The 19741-nt window shown below is 37.0% G+C and overlaps 1 protein-coding gene across 1 annotated transcript in view; it reads left to right on the top strand.

The window, feature by feature from the left end:
* LOC125768199 (potassium channel subfamily T member 2) overlaps positions 1-19741 on the top strand; it is a 112379-nt gene that overhangs the window by 8081 nt on the left and 84557 nt on the right. The window lies entirely within an intron of this gene.

The following is a 19741-nucleotide window of genomic DNA, read 5'->3' as shown; positions in this document are numbered from 1 at the left end:
CTCATCAGGAGTCATCCTAAACGAGGGTGATGCATCGAGATACAAAGCGGTACGAAATGACGATAAAACTGATGTAGGCCAAATGAAAAATCGATGAAGAACCACGATGAATCATGACTCATGAAAAAAAGGGTTGCATCCGACGAGGAGTAGTAAAAGCAATCGTTTGTCGGGCACATTAAAGCAAATTGTTGATAATTGGAGGTTGGCATGGCATAGTTTGCTGTCGATACCACTCGTTAGCCTTGCTGGGTAACGAACGGCAACTACTTTCGGATCGGATCGATACCGGATATAGCTTGATGACGATTTCGGATGCGCTTGAGACCACAATGCGATATCGTATTGTCGGTCCACCCCGTAAGCTCATGACAGCACCGTGAATCGATTACATGTCAGTTGAGTGAACACATTTCCGTTACGATGCAAATAGCGTTAGCAAATAATTATTATGACGTGGCAGCTAGTTTATTTGCCACCTGAAGGTATAGAATATTTTGAGCTTCCCATTCGTTTAGGCTGCTTAGGACAAAAGGGACGGTGTTTAGTATGCGTTATGTTTCCGCTTCATTTATTAAGCAAGTAATTTTTTTCGGCAGTGGATAGCTTTTACCCTAAGGGCTGTACTTTTTTATTGCAATATGTTGATTTGGCGACGGATTCGCATATGAATGGTTATTTCCCGTTGAAACACACAAAAACATAAAATTGCTACACGAAGATTACAACAGGGACTTTTTTGTCATGGACAATGGAACACATAATAACGAATGTAATATAAAAGAAAAATGATGTCGTTTTTTCCTGATGAAATCATGCCTAAAAGCACTATATGTTTCGTTGGTTAGAAAATTACGAACTAGTTTTTGAAAAATAATAACTTGCGTGTGTTATTAAGATGTTGTGCTTAAAACTGGTTGCGATGTTGGCGATGAATTGCCAAAGGGAATTGATACCCTTATGCGTGTAATTCCATTATCTGGCTTTGAGATGCTTATCGCCTGCAAAATAAGGCCATAAAATTTGAATAGATTCCTAATTAAATTCAATAGCTGAAAACCGGTGGCCTACTCTCATGTCGAATGATATTTATTTCCGGCTGTGATTTAATTATGTGGTAGATATCTACCATTTTAATTGTGCACTGCGTGGCAGTGAACTCATTTGGGATAATTCTCACATTAAATAACATACCACAAAACCATACTTGTTCGGTTGTCCTCTGAGGTTTCAATGTGAACTCATTTCATACTTAAAATTTGCAAAATAATCGTCGAGTGGTTTGTTTCGCTATCTTTGTACTCATTGTCGTAACGGAATGGAATTTTATAATCGTTCAACTGGCTGGTAATTTAAGGTACACACTTTCAATTCTGTTCTTTTTATTTGATTTGCACCGCCCTGTGTTCCTCTAAGTTCCTCTGCGTTCCGAATCAGCCTTGGCCACCGTGAAGCTGTCAACTCGGTCGAACAAATTTGCATCGTTTCCTCTGGGTAAACTCGCAACATTTTCCCATATGCTATTTGCTGCCACGGTTTAGTGGCCAAGATTTATAGCCAGTAAAACTTTTTTACCTATGCTTCGTCGAAGCTGCTGTGCTTAATATGTTTCACCGGACGTGCAGGCATGACGTATGGAAGGTATTTTGATGTATTTCTTCTTCTTATTTTCGGGGATTTTTTTTATTCATGTAGAACGGCCGTATTGCTTACTTTCGGGGAATTATACTATCGTATAAAAATTGATTACTCGTTCGGGTGCAGGCTTACAAATTGAAATGTTTTTCAATGTGCAATCGTTTCCGATACTTGCTATACGTCGTCAAAAGCGATTGAATTATTTACAAGTCTCTCTGTTCGTGAAATTAACGGCTTTTGGTTGGAAAATTCGACCTTGAGAACAGTTGACCATTGACCATTGACCATTTGTCAGTCATACAACTAATGAAAGCGATATGGGAGTTTGAAACTACTCTTAAACGTAGAACGTAACCTGTTTCATTGAAGAGACTCGTATGAAGCAACGGCGCATGGTGGCATCTTTTGTGATTAAATATTCAACATGAAATCGGTCGATTGGAAGGTTAAAGTTTATTTCAAAGCCAGAACAATAAAGAATAATTTATATCTCATTCCTTAAAGTAAATATCCTTTTTCTTTGTATTCTTTGTATCCTTTTTTTGTATTCAACCTATAACTGTACCATTATTCGGTTTTAACAGTAATACGTATTTTTCGAATATTTAACTAAATAAACGATTGAGTTGTTTAGTGCTCTTCGAGTAAATAGCTTTTTGGTTTTCATCCAGCAATACATTCAAAGAGGGCGAAATATATTCCCCTGTTGTTGGAGTTTTCAGCATCCTAACTAACTCGAACTACCGAACTATTTATGGTCACTCTTCCATAAGGTATTTATTGGCTCGACTTTTTCATTATCATCTGCTTTCGTACACGCGATGAAAACGTAATATGAATGTGGTAGGAATGGAGAAAAATTGCTAAAAGAATTACTCATATAAACAGGTTTTATATCGTGAGTTGTCAGAAAACGTTATACCTAGGATAGTAAAATGTGGGAAAGTTATCGGTTTTTTTCTATCGTAGTTTCCACCCACATACGAATGTGTGCTTGGACGAAATTTATCAGGAGATCTGAACGTAACAAGGCTTCCGAAAGAAAAAAAACAAGTTGCGAAAAGTTTGCACAAAACTTCACAGAACAAAACTACTTTTAAGAACACCTGGTACTTACACCATGACTGTTGCTGACATTAAATCCACCATGTGAATTAGCACTCTATAGAGAACTTTTATCCAATAGCTAATGGACTCTTTCGGTCGTTGCCGTTAGTGCTGCGCTTGTAATTCTCCCAGCATAGGACAATGTTTCGTATTAGATGCGTTTTTGCATTCCAACTTTTCTCATTATTCCCAAGCTTTGGTGTGGACGTATTGGAAGACGATAGATTGAAGCGAGGAAAACGAAGACAAGACTAAAGCTAGGAAAATCCCCAGAATTAATAAATAGGCTGATGAGGATGCTGATGACGGTGGAAAGTAAGTGTAAAACTAAGTTCTTGCTAACTTTCCGACGTTGTAATGGCGTTGTTTCATTTCCGGATTGAATTCATGCTTCGAATCCATCATCATCATCATTTCGTTGAGTAGAATATCGTGTTTCGCAATTTTACTGCATTGATTTCCACCACCGAATAGAAGTGTATAATTCGAATGCTCACTCCAAGTACTGATTCCAAATCAGTACTTGCTTAATGCACCTTTTATCGACGAATGCACTATATATGATGTCACTAGGGTGAGGCAGACTGATTACTGATAAAAAAATCTGTTTGAATTAGAAGACATAATGGTATGTGTTCTTTGGAATTCCATACAAAAGAAAAAAATACTATTCTACAGCAAAAGCAGTTTCAGTGTTTAACTTAAAGCAGCGTATACTTCTACTTTTACGATACGTCGAATGTGTCAAGCCGAGGTAGAACCATGATTCTTGAATTTAATTGTTTTCCATTCATCTGCGGACAGTTTTGCTATCTAGCGATGCTTGTAGACGTGAAATCTGTACTATTATTAATTTTCGAGAAGAAGCTCATCATTCGATGCACGAAAAGGAAGCAATTTTAATTTCTAAGCCTGGTTATATAATGGCAATGATATCGGATCTGTGCGGGTTTCTGAATTGAAAGTATCGGTACCAAATCCTAATCCTATAAATCGGAGCGATTGAACAGAAGTTGGTATAACTAGATATTTGAAAGTCTGCAAGGGATTCTGCTATTCACCGATTGTGTCGGCAGAAGTATTTTTTCCGTCACAAATAACATTTTAAAATATCTTCAAATCGTCGAGAGAGAACAATCGTAAAACAAGTATAACCATAGCAATATCTGGTGATGATAGCAATAGTAAAATCAGGGCTGGACAACAGGTCTTTCATTATTCAAGGAAAATGTAGTGAAACAGTGGAACGGCAAGGCGATCAACTCGCTAAGATATTACATTCGCTTAGATATTTTATTGAACAAGTTACTTTTTATTGATTATAGAATGTATTGATTTTTGACATTGATATATTGTGTGTTTTTGAGGGGTTAGAGTAGGTTCTGATGCGATGCGGGTTGGTCATTTTTTCAATAAAATCTCACAACTACAAACGCAAGTGTTGTTTGCGACTGATTATTTCTGCACCATATTGTTCTTGTCAACTTTAGCAGGAGGGATGAGCAAATCTAATGGAGGCTTCGAAAGATAAATAGTACAGTTCGTGATATAGATTATATCCAAAATCTCTCTCTCTCTTGTTGGCTTAAATGTCCTCTAAGGCCACGCAGGCCATTTCTGGTTTACTAAACTAATTTTTACCGCGTAGCCGGATAGTCAGTCCTTGCTACGGGGGGACGGTCCCCGGATGAGATTTAATCCCCGGTCCTGCCGTGTGGACCGGCGCCGTTTATCACATACACCACTGCCCGGTATCCGAAATATATAATCCGACATAACACTAATAGCAGCCATGAAAGTACGGACGTCGAATTTAGTTTGACTTTTAACTAACCCACCTGGTGTGATGTGGTATGGGCTCCATTTCTTCGTTAGACCAGAAAGGTTTTAAAAGTTAACACCAGTGTAGGGGTGTATCTCTCGATATACGCCTTTGTATGTCTATGTATGTATGTTATGTGTATGTAAATATTTACAAAGGACCGGAAATTTAACGTTTCGTCACCCAAACCGCGTAGCATTGTATGTTATGATATGAATGAGCCTACTTACCAAAACTGATGTAGCCCAAATCAACCTTATGCTGATATTGTGCGATAGTTACTTTCGATTCAACAGCAAACTTTGCTACCCTGATCAAGCCCACCAAGGACTTCATAGCTGGATAGATTAGCATGTTGCGTGACGTAAAACTGAAACTGACACACATACTCTCGAACACGCTTGTTCCTTCCATCTAAAAGTCTGGTTTTGAAGTTTATCACGAAAAAACTGGAAAATGATTGACGAGGGGGCGACCAGGACTAAAAAATGGATCAAAATTGTAAAAGGGCAACAGGTCAGCAACACTAATTGTCGTTTAATCATGACCTTTGGGTTAATTCAACAGTTGCGTTTTGCAGGTGCGAAAATATTTTCTCCGGAGAAAAGTTCATTTTCCGTGGCTGTAAAATACCGACCCATGTAATAGAAAACTGATTCATTCTGTCACAGGAAAGTTGCTTGGGGGTAGTAAAAGGAGCAGATTCTACGTAGGTACTCGAGATGGGATCCAACGATAGAGGAATTAATGTTATACCTTATAACGTTCACAACGATAAAGCGTTTAGCCGGCAATCAATCTTAGATTCTGAGAGATTTGAATTTGATTCGTGAGGGTACTGTCTTCAGACTGTTAATCGACTTTTGACATTGGTTTAATAGGCATTGAGAAAGGTTGTTTAGTATCACTAAGGGTTATGGAATCTCGCATAGTCGTTAACAGGGTAAGTAATTAATACTTCTTTCACTTTTCCATCAATTGTTCACGACAGTGCTGCGCGAAGGAGTCGTATGTCATTCGATTGATTATTGGGAAACATTAATCACGCTTCTTGACTGCCGAATGGAATGGGTTGGTTGACGGCCCATTGCTGAATGGATTAAATTGTAACATGCTTCTTGTGTTGGTTACCTAAGGAATAATAATAATAAGGAATAATGCACAAGACTATGAAGAGAACACAGAAAACTAGGGAAGGAGAGATTAAAGATGATGAATCGTCCATCACCCTACAAGTCGACTTGTAGCTGTCTAGTCTACGCAGTATTTCTGCTAGATAGGTAACAGAAAAAAAGCAAAAACTTTTCGACATACATATCACGAGGTTAACAAGCAAAACGTAAAAGTCGGTTGAGTTGACTTAACATTTCTTATCAAACTCTTAGCTACAAGTCGTTCCAAGGAGCTACACCAAAGTTTTGATAGGGTGAGGTAGAAGAACATGGCAAATATTTGGCAAACCGAAAATAGAGCATCAAAGAATCTTATTAATACCACATATAAAACAGTCTTATGGTGCGCAGTATACGGATGGACATTTTTTATTAATGAACTTTCCACGTAATAAATGAGGAACCTACCGGTCTGGTAAAAGAGATATAGGGAAGAAGCTTACTTTTTATGTACTTTACAGTAAGACGTGTAAACTTTGCCTAAATTTTCATATCTTATATCTGAGTTATGGTTTAAATCATACGGCCTGGCCGTCCTTTTTGAAATAAAAAAAAAATATCTGAGTTATGGCATTTCAATCGGGAGTTCTTTCTTCTCATTTTTATGTTCTTTACATTGCACCGTTAGCTGGTAGAAAGTAGTGTACAGTGTATTTTCTGCATTAAATTCTCTGCAATCTGCAGGACTAACATGTTGTGTTCCTACAGTGTAAAAAGTTGTTTGCATCTCCTCGATATCAGCAGTTGCATGTTGCAGCTAGTTCGAAAACATTTGCATAAATTGCACATTTCATATTTAAGTGTACGGGTCTGTTTGGAAGTTTCTTACTACGGTACAATTAACACCATAAACGAAAGCACTCAAAATACACACTCTTTATACAAAATGCTTTCCATCTGTGTTGAAAGCAGACACCACACCACTTTGGAACGATACAAAGTAAGCTACCTGTGTGCTAAATTTCTCTATCATCCAAAGGAAAAGATGTGTGAAATCAAAACAAATAGAACGATTTTCAGAAAACAAAAAGTCTTTGTCGGGAGCATCACTACAGTACTGTATATCTTCGCTAGTAGTGAAGGTAAACATGGTTTCTTTGTATTTAGATATGCAAAGTATATTTCACATAACGAATTGTATTAATATAGGGTAAAGATACGTGACAGAAAGAATGGTGTGCATTACTTCCCCGAAATCGGAACAAAAAGTTCAAAGGTTTAAATCCGGAATCACGCATTTGTGTGTTCTTTATTGTTTTTACTTAAAAGCATTGTATACATTTTTTAATGCTGAAACGGCCTTGGTTTTTTTCTTTTTGGACCCTTTTGTCAATTGTTTTCTCCCTTTACCTTCTGTTATATCAGTCTTCGTGATCAACGGTTTTCATGGGGACGGAATTCTGTTAGACCGCGTTAATGGCTAAAGTGAATGTTGGGGTTTGAGTTCAGGTTACTGAATCGTGAAAGGTTCTGGTGAGAGCCATACGATTTCGTGCGATTGAAGGGAAAATCCTTGAACCGCTTACTATATGCTGTACGAAACAAAGAGCTAATGTAGGCAGTTTGCCATGCTACAAGTTGTGCAACCGATAATATTGCTTAAAGGTTGGTAGAAACATCCAGCTACGAGTGTGTAGCAGTGGTGCGAAGAGAAAATAAATAAATTTCCTTCTAAACGGTCGATTCCACTACAAGTACAAGTACTGCAAAGGCAATGTAGGTTTTTGGTGTGATAGAGAACATGAAACGAAGATACCTTTCAAGATGTGGAGCAGTGCCACAAATGCTTTCTGCTCCCATGTAGGGACCCGTTGACTGGTAAATTGTATCTAACAGAAACTCAGTGTTAGCATTTGTGAACCTACAAGGTGGAATGAGACAATTTCCTACTAAATGGATAATTGTGTTGCAAAGGTAGGTTTTGTACGTTGTGGTGTGGTAAAACACATTAAACTATGATATTATATAATGTGAAAGTAGAGACGAAATGAAAAATATGTCTAAAAGAAATGGTTGTATATACATTTGCTCATTATTTTTTTTTAGTAACGATGGTGCAATTCTTGAAATTGTTGCCCAACATAACAATGACAACATTCCATATGTTGTACGAAAATAGGTATACTTCGTTTTAGTTACACTTTTTGTTTGAACAGCAAAACACAATGGAATTGGAGCATTGAGATTCCATGAATTATTTTAATTCTTGTATAAAAGAATTAAGATTAAATCCAATGCATTTATACGGAGATGCGGTCCACGACAGGACCGAGTATCAAATCCCTTCTGTACCGTCCCACCGTAACAAGTACTGACAATTTGGCTTCGTGGAAAATAATTCTAGTAAGCCAGAAATGGAAGGCATGACCTTAATGGTCTTTAAGCCAAGAAGGAGAGACATGATAAGTTTTGGTTTGGGCTGGGAATGAAAGATATAAAATTTATTGAGTGTTTTCCTTACAACAGACACCTAGGACTTTTCGATGATAACGTGATTTTGTTTGCATTTTCAAACTGAACACCATGCTGCTGTACCTACGGACAATGGCACCACTGCACAAGGGTTTTTGCTGCTAATTCTATGATGATCGCATTATCGATAAGTAGGTAGACGAATGCAATAAAGTGTTAACTACTCCTAAGTTAATATAATGACTGGGATACGTATTCCAAAGAGATACTTGAAGCATCCATAACGTGATATGTTTCCTAACGAGTTTGACTGTTATCTTTAAATGTCAATACGTATTTGATGTTTATATTCACACGTGTCCATCACGTGAATTAAAAATGTGGTTTGTATGATGTTAACCAAGTGAAAAACACTGTTTATCTAATCTTGCGTGTCAAAATGTACATTCGATTCAATGTTTTATACCTTAGTTGCCATGTTGGTTGATGTTTGCAGTGCAACAAAAACAGCACCAAAAACGTAGTTATTTATTTTGACTTTATCTAATCGCAGTGTGACCGTGTGATTTTTTATGTGATGGTTGGTCTTTGTTCAGTCATTTGTTCAAATTTGAATTAAGTAATTTATAACATTCGAGATCGATAAATTAAATAAAGAAAATCAGTGCAGCACTCTATAACGTGCTAAAACGTGCGTGCTATTGTAACTGTTAAACCTTTCAACAAAGTGATATGGGAGGTTAAAAGAATTGTTTTTTTTCTCTTTAAAATCCCTTCGACGTCGATGATAGACTGATAAAGCGACTCTTTATGTACGCCACCATTCCTAACGACCACACCGAAGTGCGTCAAAAGGATAAAATTACTGAAACGTTGGGTTGATTGATTGCAACTTAAATTGCACCGAAACTAGTCTTTTTCTAGTAACTTAAATCTATAATTGAAAGGATTCCCCTGATTCTCAAGTTACAGTACAAAGTACAAACATCAGCTAAAACTGATGCTGCGGTCATCTGCGATAGTGACGTCGTTGGGTTTTATTTGATCGGAATTTACGATCGAATCTGATGGATAACACATTTTGCATTGTTACTGAATTTAAGTGAAATAAACGTTAAGATGTGAAGGCAGCCATAAAAGGCTCAAAACCTCTATAACTTCAATAAAAAAAAAGTTGGGTTATATTTCTCTTTTGTAGATAAGATAACAGGGGTTGGTATTCAATTCATACCTCTTTTTCTTCATTCCCTCGTTTCATCTGACCGACACTCGCTACACTGGCTATTAGTAAATTAGCCCTTCAACGGTTGCCAATTATAAGGCAATCTGAAGGTGTCACGATAGATGATGAAGCTGTGATGATGATGAAGACTATCGTAAAATTAACTAGACATCGATGGTAGACGGCAGTTGTGATCCAGTTATTTCCTGGTTCGGTTGTAGTGAATTGGTGTTTTTGTTGTTTATCGCTTCGGTCGAAATCATATGTGCGAGTGTATGGTTCTAACAGGAACTAGCAGTATTGCTGAAAATGGAAAAGTTCGATTCCAGCTGTAAGCACATTTCTAAGATGATCTCGCACGAGGAGCATCTCGCCGATCGGTAAGTAGGTAAATTATGTATATGTCCGAATAGCAAAACAATGCATTAGTTCTGAGTTTGTCAGAATATATAGAGAGACTATTTTAGAAATTATGTGTTATATATTGAAATTATATGTTCAGTATGAAAACCTTGCTCTTTTGACGATCCTTTTTTTCGTCATAACACGCGCTCATTTTTTAATGATGTTTTAGTGCAACCCAACGTGTTCTAACATTAAACTTGAATTCATTGCTAAACATGGCTGTGTTAAATTGGTCATATTATGCCTAAACAATTAAGCGGTATGTTATTTTCAGAATGATCTTATGCCAGCATCAAGCCGTTGTTTAGTTTATTTTACAATTGTATTGGTGTACACCGCTTAGTTTGTTTAGTAAATACTTAAAGATGTTTACAGTAGTGCTCCCAGGTCAATCTCTACAGCTATACAGCTATTATACTCTAAACAACTGAATTTTGAGTAGAGAAGAAAGTATCCAGCAAACATAAAGATATTATTGACAGATTAGCGTGCCTGTCGGCATGTTCAAAAAACGCAATCAAAGCAATTGCTTGTAAGCCATTACCGAGTGCTTCTTATTGGTACAGTAATTTGAGGGCCCTTGCTATCCCCTTTCCCAGGGAGGCTTCCCTCGCTTGTTTATCGAACATTGAGGCTGTGATCAACAACTGTAGATGCTGTATTCTCTCCTTCTAGAGGGTGTTGTAGTGTGTTTATGTGTTTTCTTCTATGTGATACCCTTGAACTGAAAGCGTTGAGCATCGCTCATGTTTGGAAGATACCCAATAAAAGTGGAATCGAATACGAGTTCTGGTTATGTCTCTTCATTGTCCGTCATGAGTAATACTTTTTTCTTCTCAGTGAAAGCTAAGAACTTGGATGAATTGTTGTACTGGTGTTGTTGTTGCATTAATATTGCATTGCATCGATCTTATAGCGAGGGTTGCTTATATGAGGAAATTCGAATGTTTCGTGGACGTTATGAATGCTGAGCGCTCCTTGCCTTACCTTGCAAGGTTACATGGTTTTATGTGAACATTTGTTTCAAACTTTTTAAAATGTTTAAATTCAATCATGAGTCATCGTTGTATTTTGTGTACATATGTTTTAATAGTATGTATTGCCTCGAACGCGCTTCTTCCTATTATTTTGTTCATGCCTAGGCACGAAGTCCTTCAATTCCTTTAGACAATGCTGCAGTGATGCGTAAATGTGTGTATGTCAGAATTATTTTTATAAAAAAATGTCGAAGGTAGTCCTAGGAAACATAATAAATATTCAATATCAACCGGTGGTGAGAGAGTGTGATCAAACAACAAAAAATCGTAATTCAGACCACACAACAGTACCCGGTATCAAATCCTTTCCGGACTGTCTCCCCGTATCAAGGACTGATTATCCTGCTACGCGATCAAATAAGTCTTGATACGTCTTTAGCGAATGTAAAGCCATTCCAGATAAACACACAAACCTCCATCGAAAGAGCTATTGCTAACTTCGATCAACCAATCATCATTCTTTTTGGGAAAGAAACAAGCAGCTAGTAAGATGGGGTAAGTAAGCGCGAAAGTGTGTGCAATGTAAAATGAAAAAAAAACGCTAACGAAGCTACGAGTGAAATCATGTGGAACCAAACAACGCATGCAACGGAATTGTAATGAAAAGCAGCAGCCGTATGGTTGAATTACCATTAAAAATGTGGCACTATTTAACGAGGAATTTAAATGTTCTATTTCGTCATCGTAACGAACAGCTAGGAATAAATGTTCGATTTAACGATCAATATTAACTTATTCAACGTTCACTGAAAAAGCTAACATTCATGGTGTACGCTGTTGATTAGGACATGTAACGTATACAGTACATAACCTATTCACTATTCATTAGACAATGTTCAACATACTTCGTGTAAACAAAATAGTTCATTGTGTATATTTCATATCAAGCTAAATGATTTTATATCAAACAACACCACCACGTAAGTGTGTTATTCAAAAAATAAACTCCAGTTAGCAAGGTAATGAAAAGTAACAAAGCCTCTGCTCCGGGGCTGCTTTCGATACGGTTGAGAACAAGCCGTAGCTCCTGACAAGCTAAAGGTAATGAACAATTTATTGAGCATTGTAAGCCGCTTTGTAAGCTTTAATCAAAACACTCGCTTGGTAACTTTACAACACAAAAAATATCTATCAGTATTAAACTGTTTGAAACTATTTCAGCAAGAAGGCATCGAAATATTCCTAGGCAAAACCTAGCACAGAAGAAAATTGTTTGTAGCAGAGAATATGGAATACCGAGGAAGTATTTACCTTTCATTTCTGTCGAAATTACCGTAATCCTCTAATCTTAATTGTGTTCTTTGCTCTTAAATACGATGCAATACGAAAATACAACTTCAGAAAAGATACTGCTGATGCATGAAAATCTTAGCTTTCGACTAATGTTGTACATTACAACGAGTTACAACGAGTACAACGAGTTTAAACAAATGAATCAAAACATTAACTTTACTGTAACAGGTATTGCTTCCAGAATATATGTTACATGTTTGTTGTAATCTACATACTTAGAATAAGGAGCTTGTCCGAATATTTTTTGTCGGTTTACTGTTTTTGATTTTTCCTCACTCTCTCCCTAAGTCTATCTATTCTATGATCTATATACACTATTCAGAACACGTTTGCATAATTTCGTTGTCAAACGGTCACGAGCGAGCGAGCGACATTATTTCCCTTGTCGTATTGTCTTTTTGTAGCAATAGGAATTCGAGAACTTCACGACGTCGCAAGAAGTGGAGTTGTAGCCATTTCCTCATTTTATTTTCATTTTTTTCAATATGTTGTTATGTTTGCAGCAACAGTGATATGGCCACGATGAAAAGGAGGTAAATGAGGAAAAGGAATAAAGCGTGTTAGATGTTGTACGTGCCTACGAATCTCATTTTCAACTCTCCAAGGACATTTCGACACTCTTTTTGGACTGGGCGCGTTAGCCCTAGCAAAGTGTGTAGCGAAAGGTGGCTATGCCATTTTGTTGATTGCATGGCTGTTTCGGTATCTCCGCCATTTGAGAAGTATCTCTCGACATCAACTACAACTGCTTGCCCGAAGGTACAACTCTGTTGTTCGTTTTCTTTTGGTTGTCTTAGTTCTTTTAACCCGCACTGAGGTCAATTGCATGTGTGAAGCATTGGTGAATGTGAGAGATCTTCTACTATTCGGAATATTCGCCAAAGACACGTGCATAAAGCTGATGAGAAACTACGGATATTTTGAGAAGAAGTAATGAGTAATGTTGCTCGTTCGATTCTGCTCGATGATTTGATACGGGCTAAAAATTTAAGCTTTTTAATTTAAGATATCATTGACTCCTTTTTCAGAATTGTTAATCATGTGTTTGAAATGTGAACGACTGGTAAACAATTATCAGTTAAACGTACTCGATAAACTGAAGAATGAAGGCGTAGATAAAGAAGCATGTGCAACAATATAAGGAATAGTTAATGTATATCTCGACAGATGGCGTTGCTTTTTATGAGCTCATTTTTTACCTCTTCAATTTGTTCGAAAGCTTTCAGAATGCTTTTTCGAAGAATGATTAAATAATGAATATTACATGAACACGATTGAATATTTCCCCTGTAAACACTCAATTCAACATTAGCAAAGCCTTGATAGTAAATATTGATGTTAGTACTCAGTGTTCTTCATATCGTTAGCATGGAGGCGCCTGGTCTTTTTGAACATTGTGAGATATGGATATTTTACGTTGTACCGTTCTTTTTTTGAAGCACTTTCATTAGAGAGAATGCTTACGGGATATTACGATATGCTTAATATATGTAGAATTTTGTAAATTGTGAATGTCTACGGTTTTCTATTAAGTAAGACGTCGTAGAAAATACATTAAAGAAGATTGTAAATGTATAATGTGGTTATTAGCCCTAATAATTAAACATAAATAAATAAATAAGATTTTAAATGTGCTTAAAATTTCCGATTTGAGAGAAAAAACATCGTGTAAAATGAAGCAAAATGTTCCATATAGTTTCAGACTATATTTCGTAGAAAATGTGCATTGTAACATGTCTTTTCATTGGATGTATAGAATAGCTGAGATGAATGAGAATAGCTAGAGAAAAACTGTAGAAAAATCGTTTCTGCTGTAGGTGGAAAGCTACTTCTAGCTTAGAAAAAAACTTCATAAGACAGACACATATACCGAAGGGTTTGCATAGGTATAGTGTGTATGTACGTAATAAAAAGTAATATTCACGACCTGGTCCGTTTTCAGTCTTCTTGAAAGCACAACAATAAGCAAAGCTTTAAGTGATTATTATTGCATTACCGTACAGACCAAAACCATACAGAAAGCAAACGCGGTGAAATACTTTGAAGACGCAGAAGCAATGCTGACACTGTTCAAGCTGTTGCTGTTACGCCCACATCTACATTCCCGGATCGACCGACTGCCAACTGTCAACCGAAAGCTTCGCCAAAAACCTAGGGCAGAGACTGCACCATAACAGTGATTACATAACTTCCAAGTCAAATCCGAACGAAATTCACGGTTGGAAAAAATTCTATCCCGTACTCCCAGAAAGGCAAACATTTTACTTGCATGTGCTATGTAGTTTCCCGAGATGTTCCCGTGGATCGTAGGACGTAAAACGAATGGAATGATAAATAGACTCGAGCTCGCTCATAGCAGACTATGATGGGGAAAGATCAAAAAGAGGTAATACAACCAAGCTGTACGCCATAATGGCAGAGCTTTTCCAGAAAGGAAGACAATGTGCTCGTCTTGAGCACGAAGATTTGTTGTGCCTGACTGACCAAACCGAACAGAGCAAGCACGTGACTCGAACTCGTTGATATCCGGGTGTTTTAGGTCAACTCAGGAGATACCGCTTGTCGGATGGCGTGAGTTACATTCAACACTTGGTGAGCGACTATTGAGATGCTCTTCATCACGTGAGGGAGCTTCTAGACACTATGGGAAAAAATATAAATGTAAAGTTACATTCTTGGGGTGTGATGGAGCGTATATTATTTATGTTTATTATTGTCCTTCACAGTAACGGCGACTTTCAGACGGTGAAATTTTCTTTAAAGAACATACTAATTTTCAACAGCAAATATCCTTGAGCATCTTTCAGCTAAATGTTATACTGTTCAGCAGTAATATAGCACTCATTGTCGTGTGAGCCATCGGACGCTGCGTGCTGTATTGTACGGTTAGGTGCTGAATTTGTGTGTGTTGGTGTCAAAACTTTTCAAACCTTTGGGCTCTGGGAACATACCGGGCGAGCCGATGATGAGCAAGACAGTCAGTTGAATCCGGAACGTGTGCTGCGTAACATTCGATTCGGGGCGTGCAATATGAGTTGTTCTTGTTTTTAATTTCCTATGATCCCTTGTAAAATGACCTAAGAAGCAGAGAATTAGTGAAGGAGTGAATAAGAAAAAAAAGTTATGAATGGCTGCATCTTGCGAATGGAATCTGCAATCTTATTTGGTGATGAGAGGAGAACAAACATGTACCCACAGTCACGAGGGTAAAGCAGAAATCGATGAGCAGAGGAACAAAGAGTAATACAAAAAAAAAACAACCAATGTATGAGAAAATAAATCTCATACACTAAGTGGTTTTTTGCTGGGGAATTTAAATGATAAGCAAACAAAACAAACAACTGACCGGAACTTTTTCCAACGGCCAGTGTCAGTGTATTCCAGCTGTCTACATTTGTTCGCGAAAGTATTACAATATGGATGATAATCGATTCAGAATGTTTACTGTGGAAAAGAATTGTTAGAAGGCAATGCAAGACAATGTGAAATCATGTGGCCTGCCGATAATTTCTAGTTGGTAACAGGCAATCAAGAGTATAAGTTTGCAAATTCCAAATTAACCCCGGAAACAGCTGGTGTCGGTCGAAAACGGTTTACGGTGCCAATGGTCGTCGTCAGTGTTGTTTTCAGTGAAGTGGCGCTAACGTGGTTTAATTCCATTTTAAATTTCTTAGTGTGTAACACACGAGACGGTGGGTGCGAGGAGTTGGGGGGTGGGGGGCGGTGGAGGAGGGAGCAGGTTTGTTAAATGGCTGAAAGTTTGTGAGTTAAACGAAGCAAACAGTACACAAGCATGACTCGTGTGTAGAAATATGGTCGAAATCGCTTTTCATGTGTGATATATGAAGTTTTCTAGAGTAAAAATTTATGTTCTTTCATTTCTTAGTTTTACATTCTATGCCCATGTCTTTGTTTGTTATTTGACTTATTTGACGGAGAATAGACGTTAAACAGCATTCAATCCGTCAATCTATTGTTATCTCAAAGTCTCAACCTAAAAAAAATCTTCGAACACATTAAAACAGTTATGTTATGCGTGAATTGATTGTACTGAAAGAATCGTTATTTAGAGTGGCTTCTAAACAAATGTTTACATAACTCAGAACATCCTAAGTTTACCAAGTGAAACATAGTAGCATGGGTGGTTTGAATGTAGTTAAACGATAAAATCATATTTTTTATTAAGAGCATGCTCTGTATTTAGTAGTCAAACATACATATTACGGTGATATAAAATCATGAAAATAGATATGTTAACTATCCCTGGTACGTAATGCAATATTTTGTTTTATCGATAAAGCCATGTAGCAGTAGCTCTAATACTAACTCTGATTCATGTGTCAGTACGATGGCTTTGTTCAATGGTATTCTTTTGCTAACCTAAAAAACAAAACTGTCTTAGAACGAGAGATTTATGCTTTAACAAAATAGGCTCGGTGCGTTTTCCTCTTTCTATACCTACTCTAGTGTTTTGCAAAGGCAGGAAGACGCCGTTGTCAATTTGGAGCCATCAAATAGCGTAGACTCTCGATTGCGTTTTGTATCTTTACCGATGGTACATTTTTGGCACTCAGTAGCAAAAGCGAACAGAACATCGGAGCTTAATCTTTTCGCCGTGCTCGTGACGTGGCATCGTGTTTAAGACGTTTTAAACATTTGGAATAATAGGTACTGCACGCGTATGTTAGATCGTACCGCATAAAAGGGAAAGTTTCACTGGTCGTAAAATACTTCCAGTTCAGAGACCATGAGTCTCAAGGACTATGAAAAGGGTTTTTTTGACTACAGTACTACGCTTCGTGTGTCGCTAATTGAACGAAGATTTCCCGAACGCGAAATGGTTGATCCACAATAGGAAAATTGTTATCTTTCTTTTTTGGTCCTCAGATGCTTTAGCAAAATTGACACATGCTCATTGAAGCTTATGGGCCTATAATGAAGCATTCATGGTTAATATTTTGTGTCTGTTTATTTTTCATATTTATCATAGCCACGCGCTCGTCACAGAATACGTAGACCAATTGCTCTTAAACGGAAAAATAAAATATATAATGAAATATTTCGTTGAAGGAAAACCAGCCTAGACGATGCCAAGATTCCAATCACAATGCATCTTTCCCATACCTCAGCAATAATTTGGCAAATTTTTTATGCTAGTATTGCACTTCCATTCTTGATCAGTTTGGGTACAATTCCATTGTTGTCTTGTGCCTTGTTATTCGTGTAATCGTGTGTGGATATAAACGGCTGTGTTTCATGTTTGTATTACATGCACCAATTTTTTTTCTTTGACATTGTCAGTATATAAATTATAAATATAAATTTAAAATCTCTGACAATTCCATGGTACGACTAATGAATCCAATTAAAGGGACCTTGCTTGGTTAATTCTCAGATTTGAATACAAAGTGTACAACTACATCTAATTATCTTTGGACCGGCAATTAATGGTCATATGTTCTTCTGTTCCTTACTCAATTTCTTTATATAGTATATCCATACCATACATCCGTTCTTTAATATCTACGAAATCTTCTTCTTTTGTGGCACTACAACCTTGACCTTGGCCTGCCATTATTGGGTTTCCTTGGCTTTATTTACCCGTAGCAGAATAGTCAGTCCTGCGTACGTAGGTTCGGATTCAGAAAACCTGACCAGAAGGGTAGAATCATCAATTTACTTATATGGACACTAGAGAAGGTGAAAAGAGAGAGAATACACTTCATGGTGATATAAATTGAGAATAATGTATAAAACAGTCCCATCATTATTCTTGTTGCATGTGGTCGCTACACGTTAATGTAATGTCCCATCCAGATTTTCGAATCCGAACCCCCGTACGTAGGAGTTACACAGGGAGTCTGAAGTTCTTATTGCGATGAGATAACGTCGTGCGGAAGAGCGATGAAAGGAAATCCATAATATGAAAGGTTTATATAATCATATTCTTTATCATATTCAAAAATTATAGAGATGGTTGCGACCATCAATAAACAGAGTTGGCGCTTAGCATAGGAGCCAAAGTAGTATGTATTGTCCAAACAACAGCATGACGAACAAGCATCCAGTGTATTAAAACACTAGAGTGCAAAAACCTCGAATCTTGAAAACAGAAATCAATTCTCACTAGCATAGTAGATCGTTTGCACGTTGACAGGATGTGGTATGATGAACGTACCTTAATTTTTCATCTCCATTTTTGTTACTTTTGTTTGTTAGTTTCGAATTTCAAGGGATTTTGTTAGTTGAATTTTGTTGGCAAAAGGGCAAAAACTGCAAACCCATAAGATCTACCGAGACTGTTTTATACTGAACGAAATGTATCGGTGTACGAAATGATTGATGACTTGCAAGTCGAAATGTGATTGGATTGTTGAAATGTGATTGTGAATGGATGGCAATTAGCCTACTTTTACTGTAAAGGGTTTGTTAAATTTATTGAAACCTACCTAAAGCAGTTACATTAACTATAGGTTTACTCGTCGTAGAGAGATTAATTGTAAATATGAGATTTATGCTTAATGCCCCAGGAGATTAACATTAATGCGAAGAGCTTTGCTTAAATCTTAAAAAAAATTTTAGTAAAGGTTGAGCAGCATAGGAATGGAACAAATAGCTGCATATGCTTAAATGTAGCTTATTTTTTATAACGTCACGAAAACAAATGATTTCATGTCCTTCAAACGTGCTTACTCATGTGCCCTTGTAATGTGGGCATACGAAGGGATAAGCAAAAAAAAATGCCAAGCGATAAGCAAAAAAGAATGCCAGCATAATAATAAAAAAATAGCAGAAACTCCTGCAATCAAGGAGGGATAAAGTACGGGGTTTTAACTCAATTTGTTTACTATGGTTTACTGTCAACCATTTCAACAGCAAGCTTCTCGTTGTTGTGTGTTCTTCAGTTGCAATTATTTAAAAAAAGTATTTTTCTGAAAGAAATTTCTTTCTCTTTCTTTCACAACAGAACAGCAGATTTTCTGTTAATTTAGAACGTCTAGAACGTATTGCGTAGTGTAGCAGTGTTTTATAACAAAAATGTTTAAAATTAGCATTCGTCTGGCTACCTTTCTAGGAAAATTTTATAGAAACCGATAACGTATCATAATGAACACAATGGATAAAATCATCTTTAGTATAATTGTGTAATCGAAACTAACCGTGACAATTTGTTAATCGATTGTGCCACACATCGTTAGTTTATGCGCCTCTAAACGAGCTTTTTGAAAAGTGCTGCGTGCGTGCTAAGAGGGATCTTCAAGCAAGAGACATAATTTCCGACCAATTGCGCTAACGATTTGTTCGTCCCTTATTTCCCATAACCATTTGCTATACCATATTCCGGTAATCGATTATAAATGATTTCGGTTTTTTCATGTCCTCTTCAGATGGTTTCGATTCTTCACATAGTGTTGGTAAGCAAAGGAACTAAGTAGCATTGTGAAATTTTAGAATTTTTCTTGGAGCAAGAAGAAATTTTTACCTAGACAAAAATTTTTAGGAAATATTAATGCACACTAAAATGACTTAAAAGAGGTACGGTTCCATAGTGTTCTTCTTCTTGGTTTAATGACCTTACAGGTGATGCAGGACATTTCTTGCTTACTAGACTTATTTTTCCTGTTTCGTATGC

This window comes from Anopheles funestus, chromosome 3RL (genome assembly GCF_943734845.2).
Source record: "Anopheles funestus chromosome 3RL, idAnoFuneDA-416_04, whole genome shotgun sequence".
In the NCBI taxonomy this organism is placed as follows: Eukaryota; Metazoa; Arthropoda; class Insecta; order Diptera; family Culicidae; genus Anopheles; species Anopheles funestus.
Note: the sequence above shows the minus strand (reverse complement) of the source record. Positions and strands in the feature narration are given on the sequence as shown.